The sequence below is a fragment of the Apodemus sylvaticus genome, chromosome 22 (genome assembly GCF_947179515.1).
Source record: "Apodemus sylvaticus chromosome 22, mApoSyl1.1, whole genome shotgun sequence".
NCBI classification, from domain to species: domain Eukaryota; kingdom Metazoa; phylum Chordata; class Mammalia; order Rodentia; family Muridae; genus Apodemus; species Apodemus sylvaticus.
In genome coordinates, this window is record NC_067493.1 from 39368550 (window position 1) to 39377911 (window position 9362).

The 9362-nt window shown below is 47.0% G+C and overlaps 1 pseudogene; it reads left to right on the plus strand.

Moving 5' to 3' along the window:
- Nucleotides 1-738: 738 nt before the first annotated feature.
- LOC127673471 (uncharacterized) lies at nt 739-862 on the plus strand (annotated as a pseudogene).
- The last annotated feature ends 8500 nt before the right edge of the window (nt 863-9362 follow it).

Here is a 9362-nt window from a genome sequence, read left to right on the forward strand (position 1 = left end):
TCAATTCACACACACTCATGTAAATAAAAACACATCTGTTTTTGAAAGTACTAAGGGGTTTAGCGAGAGGGTTCAGCAGTTAAGAGCACTTTACTGTCACAGAGGACAGGGATTTGGTACCCAGCACCCACTCAGTGGCTCCCAACCACCTGTAACTCTGGTTTCAGGGCATCCAATATCTCCTTTTAACCTCTACTGGCACAAGGCACATATATGATGCACATACATTCATGCAGGAAAAACCCAGACTAAAAGAAATCTAAAAACATTTTTAGAATAAATAAGACATAGGTCACCTACGATAAATGACATGTATAGTATATTAATCAGGACTTCTTACCAAGAGATGGGCAACTTCTTTACTTTATTAATTTATTTGTTGTTGAGTGGGATTTTGTTTATTTGTTTTGTTTTTTCTAGACAGGGTTTCTCTGTATAGCCCCGGCTGTCCTGAAACTCACTCTGTAGAGCAGGCTGGCCTCGAACTCAGAAATCCGCCTGCCTCTGCCTCCCAGAGTGCTGGGATTACAGGGATGCGCCACCACCGCCCCATCACCCTGCAGAGTTTTACCGGCCCTTGAACCACAAGCACTTTGAATTGTTGTCTGTAGTCACGTGACCATCCTCTACCTTAAAACATCTCCTGCACAGCCAAGAGCGGTTCACTTTACTGCAACATCTGCTCACTTCAATAACCGCAGTTGACGTTCCTACCCGAGATTCCAGAGTGGACTGTCTCCTGCCCCTGGAGGCAAGACAGGTGTGGCTGTTGTATCCACTGTGCATCAGTGAGTGGCAGAGAGGCTATGTCTACGCTCAGTCTTCTGATCTATGAACATCTGGATGCTGAGTAGCCTAAAGTTCCCTGAAGAAAGCAAGCCTGAGATCACCAGAGGTCCAGCCCCAGGCAGGTCCAGACAGGCTCCTGAAAGCAAACTGGAGACTAGAAGAACCCCACTTGCTGGGACTGGCTGATTCTGGGTGGGAGTGAGCCTGAGACAGATGACCCTTGCCTGGGGCCACTTGGCCAAGCTAGTTGTGGTGCACATTCTGAGATAACCACCAGACTGATGCCGTGGTCCCCCAAACAGGGAGCTACTCTGGGATGACCACCAGCCTGGCACTGCCCAGGCCTCAGGGGGCAGATCATGCCCAAGATAACCCCCTGCCTGGCACCATCATGCACAGGTGGGGTATACCAATCCTGAGACCACTCCTGAGACAACCCCAAACACTCAGAGAACCTGGGTGCCATCAAGAGGTGCAGGTAAGTGATGCAGGTGGTGGCACACACCTTTAATCCCAGCACTTGGGAGGCAGAGGCAGGCGGATTTCTGAGTTCAAGGCCAGCCTGGTCTACTGAGTGAGTTCCAGGACAGCCAGGGCTACACAGAGAAACCCTGTCTTGAAGAAACCAAAAGAAAAAAGGAAAAAAAAGAGAAAGAAAAGAAAAGAAGGAAAGAAAGAAACGGAAGTGGACACGATGATGAAGAGAGGCACAACTGGAAACCTGAGGTTAGTGGGGAATGGCTGGATGTGAGCATCTGGGAACATGGTGGAGTCCTGGCTGTGCAGAACTGGCTCCACCCCTCATCTGGGCATCATGGGAGAGCTTGTCCAGGAGGCGTGGGAGCTGGAGCGCTGGTTCTGCCCCTCACCAGCTGCAATGCTTGGGAGAGCGGGCCCTGAAGCTTGCCTGGGCAGCACAGTAGAGCCGACTGGTTGTGCGCATTTGGGCGAGCTGGCACGAGTACGGGAGAGCTAGCCCTGTCACTTGTCTGCCATGACCCCGTGAGGGGAAAGCATCTGTCAGCTATGGCAGAGAGAAGGCTGGTCCTGAGGTCATTAAAGCGGGACAGTGGGCCTGTCCCTCACTTGTTGCAGCACCTAAGCAGTATGGCAGGGAGGTGGCCATGGAGGGGGGCGGGTTATAGCTGAGCCAGTCCAAGGGTTATAGCTGACCTGTCCCCACGGCTCAACTGCCATGCCTTCCTAGTGGCAGTGTGGGTGAGGGAGAGATGCCCTCCCCTATCCTTGCCCTATCCTACCACCTACAGCAGGCAGGAGGGCTGGCCCTAAGGTCGTGAGAGGAAGAAAGCTCACCCTGGCCCGCACGCGCTGCAGTTACTTGGGAGAGCGGGTCCTGTGCCACTCCTGGGTATCAGGGTAGAGCTGTTCCTGGATGTGGCGATTGCAGGTGAGGAGGGCATGAACGCAGGAGAGCCAGCCCTGCCTCTTGTCTTCTGGGCTGTGGCACAAGGGAAAGATGCCTTCCTCCCTTTGCTCATTCTTTGCCATCTGTGGTAGCTGGCCCCAGGGTCATAAAAGATAGAGAGCTGGTCACGTCCCTCACCGGCTGCAATACTCAGGAGAATGGGCCCTGTACCTCAACTGACCGGCAGGGTAGAGCTGGCCCTGGTTGAGGGGGTTGCGGGTGGACTGGCACCAAGGATGACAGAGTGAGAGCCAGTGGGCTGAATAGCTCAGATACCTCTCAGACACAGATTTGGGGCTTTGAATTGGCCCTCTGCAACATCTACCCCATCGATGAATTGCTGGAGTGCATAAAGGAATTGGTCCTATAGATCGAATACTACAGGACCTCCATGACACAGGGCAACAACGGGATATCTAAGAGGAGTCCCAGTGAGGTTCCAGTATTGATAGAGTAGCAGAAGCCAGAAGCCTTGTACCAGACTAAAGAGTCGTTGCAGCGAACATTTTCAAGCAACAGTGTGACACACTACAACTTCCACAATGAGGTTTTTTTTTCTTATGTTGGAGGAAGTTTGCAAGGGTGGAAGATAGGTGTGATGGGAGTGGGGTTTGTGATGCGAAATGCATAAAGAATCAAAAAGTTTGAAGGAGGAGGAGTAGGAGGAGGAGAGGAGGAAGAGAAGAAGAAGAAGAAGAAGAAGAAGAAGAAGAAGAAGAAGAAGAAGAAGAAGAAGAAGAAGAAGAAGAAGAAGAAGAGGAAGAAGAAGAAGAAGAAAGGAGGAGGGGGAAGAGGAGGAGGAGGAGGAGGAGGAGGAGGAGGAGGAAGAAGAAGAAGAAGAAGAAGAAGAAGAAGAAGAAGAAGAAGAAGAAGAAGAAGAAGAAGAAGAAGAAGAAGAAGAAGAAGAAGGAAGGAGGGGGGAAGAGGAGGAGGAGGAGGAGGAAGAAGAAGAAGAAGAAGAAGAAGAAGAAGAAGAAGAAGAAGAAGAAGAAGAAGAAGAAGAAGAAGAAGAAGAAGAAGAAGGAGAAGGAGAAGAAGAAGGAGGAGGAGAAGGAGAAGGAGAAGGAGGAAGAAGAAGAGGAAGAGGAAGAAGGGAAGGGAAGGGAAAAGAAAAGAAAAGAGAAAGGAAGGAGGAAAGAAGGAAAGGAGGAAAGGAAGGAAGGAAGGAAAGAAAGGAAAGAAAGAAAGGAAAGAAAGGAAAGAAAGAAAAAAAGAAAGAAAGAAAGGAAAGAAAGAAAAGAAAGGAAGAAAGAAAGAAAGAAGGAAAGAAAGAAAAGAAAAGAAAGAAAGGAAAGAAAGAAAAGGAAGGAAGGAAGGACGGAAGGAAGGAAGGAAGGAAGGAAGGACGGAAGGCTGAGCAGGCCGGTAAGCAGCAGCCCTCCACGGCCTCTGCCTCAGCTCCTGTCTCCAGGTTCCTGCCTTGAGTTCCTGCTCCAACTTCCCTTTCCTCCCCAAGTTGATTTTGGTGATGGTTTTATCACTAGAAACCCTAACTATGACACACTCCTTGGAGGGCTAGCTTCTAGTTTCTGCTTTGAACTGGACAAATCAAGAACTTGGACACAATTGAGAGTTCAAATTCCTGCTGAGACATTGTTCCATTTTTCCAAGAAGTATATCAAAAAAAAAAGAAAAAAAAGACAGTTTAAGTGGCCAATAACCTTTGTTTACAACCAGAGCATCTGTGACCTTTGAGTTCTGCCTTATCAGCTCTGCTCTCTATCTCTCGATACCTGGATCTGAATAGTGCACCCCAGATGAAAAAAAACCTTTAAAAAGTTTCATGGGCTGGAGAGATGGCTCAGTCGTTAAGAGCACTAACTGCTCTTCCAGAGGTCCTGAGTTCAATTCCCAGAAACCACATGGTGGCTCACAACCATCTGTAATGGGATCCAATGCCCTCTTCTGGAGTGTTAAAGACAGCAACAGTGTACTCATATAAATAAATAAACTTTTTAAAAATAAGATTCAGGCGGGAGAGATGGCTCAGCAGTTAAGAGTACTATCTGCTCTTCCAGAGGTCCCGAGTTCAATTCCCCAGCAACCACATGGTGGTTCACAATCATCTGTAATTAATGAGATCCAATGCACTCTTCTGGGGCGTGTGTGTGTGTGTGTGTGTGTGTGTGTGTGTGTGTGTGTGAAGACAGCTGCAGTGTACTCATATAAATAAAAATAAATAAATATAACCTTCATAGACTGGCCCCTAGCAATCTGCTTTCTCCAGGTAAGTCCCACCCCCAGAAGGCTCTATGGCGACCCCTAAAACAGCAACCTGTGCTAGAAAACAAGTTTTCAAAGAATGAACATGTAGAAGATGTTTTCATATTCAAGCCATACTTGTTTGGGAGACACGTAGGCCTGTGCTGGGGTAACAGAGGTGCCTGTGGTTATGAGTTTCCTTAAAGGGACAGCCCAAAGTAACAATGCCCATGTGGACAGCTGTCTTGGGGAGTTCTTGGTGATAACTAGGAAAAGAGATCTGATGCTATGCTTGATGTCTTAGGTATCTTTAATTGTCCTAGAGTCATCTAAAAGGAAAGCCAAGATTTAGGGATTGCCTAAAATCAGATTGGACTGTGAGCAAGATTGTAGGGGTTATCTCATTAACTGAGGCAGGAGGATGAGGTGGTTTGAACAAGAATGGCCCCATATACTTGAAAACTTAGGGGCTGGAGAGATGGCTCAGTGGTTAAGAGCACTGAGTGCTCTTCCAAAGGTCCTGAGTTCAATTCCCAGCAACCACATGGTGGCTCACAACCATATAAAATAGGATCTGATGCCCTCCCTCTTCTGGTGTTTCTGAAGACAGCTACAATGTACTCATACAAATAAAATAAATAAATCTTTTTAAAAAAGAAAGAAAAGAAAACTTAGACATAAGGAAGTGGCTCTATTTGAAAGGATTAGAAGGATTAGGTATGGCCTTGTTGGAGGAAGTGTATCTCTAGGGTGACACACCACATCCAGTAGATTAGATTTTTTTCATGTGTTCTTACAGAATGAACCACAATGAGGCAGGAAGTAGGTAGACGGATATCACTCCCAGACCTGTCGTCATTCTTTTTTTTTCTCTGCTTCCTGGTTGCTGTGAGGTGAGCTGCTTTTCTCCGTCTTAATCCTCTGCCTTCCAATATGTGTGACCTGACCCAATGAGGTCAGGAAGCCACAGACTCTGTGCATGTATGTGTGTGTGTGCATGTACACATGTGTGAACATGTGTGTGTGTTGTGTGTGCATGTGTGTACATGTGTGGTGCACGTACATGTATGTGTACATGTATGTGTACGTGTGTTGAAGCCTGCTCCTTTTAACATAACTAGCCATTTTGCTCATAAAGTGAAATTAAGTTCAGGTTCTCAGACTCCACTTCCAAGAAGTAATCATTCATAGCTGATATTAAAGAGTGCTACAAATAAGCCAAAAGGTTATGATTATAATTCTATTATCTCAACGTTCTGAAATCCCCATTCACTACCTGTCCACCACCTCTCTTACCTCACTCTGGACCAATCAGCTTAAAGTTTAGCTGATAATACTCTGTCTAAGAAACCAAAATGTTGTACCACTTCCTTGCCTTGTTTTTTTAAACTTTTGTTGAACCTGGTTTTTCCTATAAAAAGCCTGCCCTGAAAACAGGCTGGTACTACAAAATTATGCTCTACAGTCCTTTCTGTGATCCTGATTGTTCAGTTCTGGGGGGGGTGCATTCAATAAACTATTCTTGCTCAACTGACATCAGTGTTCGTATGGTTCGTTGGTGATTCCTGGATTCTGACATGTTTCCTCCCCTGCCCCCAAGACAGGGTTTCTCTGTGTAGCCCTGGCTGTCCTGGAACTCACTTCGTAGACCAGGTTGGCCTTGAACTCAGAAATCCTCCTGCCTCTGCCTCCCAAGTGCTGGGATTAAAGGCATGTGCCACCAATGCCCGGCAGGGTTCTGACATGTATGTATGTGTATATGTATATATGTACATCTGTATGTAAATACATTCTCCTACTCTACTTTCTGAGCTGGCTAGTTCTTAAATTCATTCCGATATTGAAGCCAACAGTCCTAATTTAGTGTGACCTATGGCCTAGAGAGACTGAGCAGGGTGAGGCCCAGTCAGAGCTGCATGGAACATCTGTCTCTCTCCACTCACCTGCTGATGTATTGATCCACGCCCTGTTATATCAGCACATGGGAGGCCAAGCTATCAAGACCATGCATTTCAAGTTAGCCTGGATTCATGGTTAAGTTGAGAGGAAAAAAAAATCACCAACCTATGTTCTCTTCCTTTCACTTGAAAAATTAAAGTTTGACAAACATGCAGCCTGAAGCTGACATCCAAGAAAAGACACAAGAGGCCTGTCCTCTACAGCTAGGCCAGCAAAGAGCCTCGGGGACCAATTGCCCTGACAGACCCACAACAAGTGGGATCTTACATCCCATGAAATATCCTAAGAGCCCCCTTTTTTCAAAATGACCTTAAAGACTCCAGGGGAGGAGCTGGGAGGAGGTAGGAGAGGTGATGGGGGGGGGGGGCAGAGGCAGGCAGGTCTCTGAGTCTGAAGCCAGCCTGGTCTAACAGAGCAAGTTCCAGGACAGCCAGGGACTACACAGAGAAACTTTGTTTCAAAAACCAGGAAAAAAAATATTTTTGATTATTAAAAAAAAAAAAAGCCGGGCAGTGGTGGCGCACGCCTTTAATCCCAGCACTTGGGAGGCAGAGGCAGGCGGATTTCTGAGTTCAAGGCCTGCCCGGTCTACAGACAGAGTGAGTTCCAGGACAGCCAGGGCTACACAGAGAAACCCTGTCTCGATAAAACAAAACAAAAAAAAAAAAAAACAACAAAAAAAGGAAGATATGGATGAAACAAAATTTACTCGTGCTCTGTTCTTTGTTTCATACATCATTAGATACCAGAGGTGCATCACAGAGGAAATTAGACTTCTCTTTTGCTTATCATTACCAAATTAATCCATTTTTCTTTACCAACTTGCTTCCTAATTTCTTTGAGATACAGGGAAACTGAGACAGTAGGTTAATGAACCAGAAGTGTATATATATATAAAGCCAATCATGAAAGTTCATACTTGTATTCCCAATACTGGAGAGACTGAGGCAGGAGGATCACTCTGTGTCAGGCTAGCCTGGTCTACATAGATAGCCCCCACCACCACACACACACATACCAAGACCACATGCAATTAGGCCAGAACTGTGTACAAATGGGTGGGAAGAGTGGCAGGAAGCTCAGCTGAAGACAGTCCTCCGGAAGTTAACCCGCAAATTTTTTCAGTGTGTTAATTTTCCATATAAATAATTGTATTTTTATTACTTTTAATTTTTTCTTTTTTTCTTTTCTTTCTTTTTTTCTTTTCTTTCTCTCTCTCTCTCTCTCTCTCTCTCTCTCTCTCTCTCTCTCTCTCTCTCTCTCTCCCTCTCTCTCTCTCTCTCTCTTTTTTTTTTGTTTTTTTTGAGACAGGGTTTTTCTGTATAGCCCTGGCTGTCCTGGAACTCACTCTGTAGACCAGGCTGGCCTCGAACTCAGAAATCCACCTGCCTCTGCCTCCCAGAGTGCTGGGATTACAGGCGTGCGCCACCACTGCCCGGCTACTTTTAATTTTTTTTTAAAATATTCATGTACACGGAATGTTTTGCCTGCATGTATGTCTGCACACCACATGTGTGCCAGGTGCCCACAAAGGCCAGAAGAGAGTTTCAGATCCCCTGGAACTGGAGTTACAGACAGTTGTGAACCTCCATGGACTTGAACCTGAGTGCTGGGGGGGGGGGGGGCGGGGAGGGGGGAGTGTCTGTGGTCTGAACTGCCTTAAAACCAGGGTGTTGGCACATGGGTCCAAATCTGAACGCTCCATAGGACAGAACAGGAAGGATGGGAGTCCAAGGCCATCTTGGTCTCATCGACTTCCAGGCCAGTCTGGGCTATGTGAGAATCTGTTTCCCAAAAAAATAAAAATAAATAAAAAAAAGTCCTCTAGCCAGATGTGGTGGTGCACACCTTTAATTCTAGCACTCGGGAGGCAGAGCCACGGTTACAAAGTGAAAAACTATGTCAAAAAAAAAAAAAATCCTCCAAAATCTTGTTATGTCCAGATTCTGAAGGAACCCCAGGAGAGCTCAAGAACTGACCTGCAGAGTCCTCTCTAAGAGTCTCCACGCCCAGTTTCGCAAAAGGTCGGTCGGTCCCACAACGTAGGCCAGGGTTGAGCCCCTGAGCTTGGGTGTCAGGCACTTTATATACAGAATAGTCAGAATAGTCAGGAATTCTTTGAATGGTCAGGGCAAAGCGGGAAGGAAGGCGGGTTAGGTGAATCATCATTCAAAGACAAGATACCATTTGGCAGGGAGGAAACCGTGATGCTGAATGAGGGATTCTTCTGACCTCGAGGTTAGTGGAGCTATCGGTATTAGTTTTATGGCTGGCGATAACTGTCTGCGCTGCGGCCTCTAATTGCCTTTTTTTCCCCTATGATTTAAGTGTGGGACCCCAATCTCTCTTCCCCAAGGACACGTGATGCCAGCTGCACCTGGGAAAGTGCTGGCCTAGGCGCCACTGGAGCTGTGTGGTTCCTTGAGTCTCCTCCGGAGTGGAGGAGTGGAGCGTGGAGCTGCTAGGGGGAAGGAGAGAGGGGAGGGGGCTCCCCCGCATTTGCTGCAGGGGGCATTGGGGAAAGCCAACCACAGAGGCACAGAGGCACAGAGGCAAGCAAGAGGGGAGGGGAGGGGAAAGCCTCGGGTGGGCGGGGGAGGGAGAGGGCAGGACCGCGCTGTACTTCAGGCTCCTGTCTCAGTAGGTCAGTTGCCCAGATGGTAGGTTTTAGGGAGATGACTGTTCATGACGTGAGCATCTAACTTGAACAATGAATTATGAATGGACCATATTGAGGGTAGGTTTTTGATGCTTACTCCCAGCCCTTTCCCCTTTTGTTGTTGTTGTTGTTGCTTTAAAAAAAAAAAAACAACTCAGGATTCACCACTGCCTCCTGAGATTAAAGGCCACCCCTGCCCGGTGTTTTTAAGTATTATTTTCTATATGTGAGTACACTGTCAGATCCCACAAGCCACCATGCAGTTGCTAGGAAACTCAGGACCTCTGGAAGAGCAGTCAGCGTTCTTAACCCCTGAGCCATCTCACC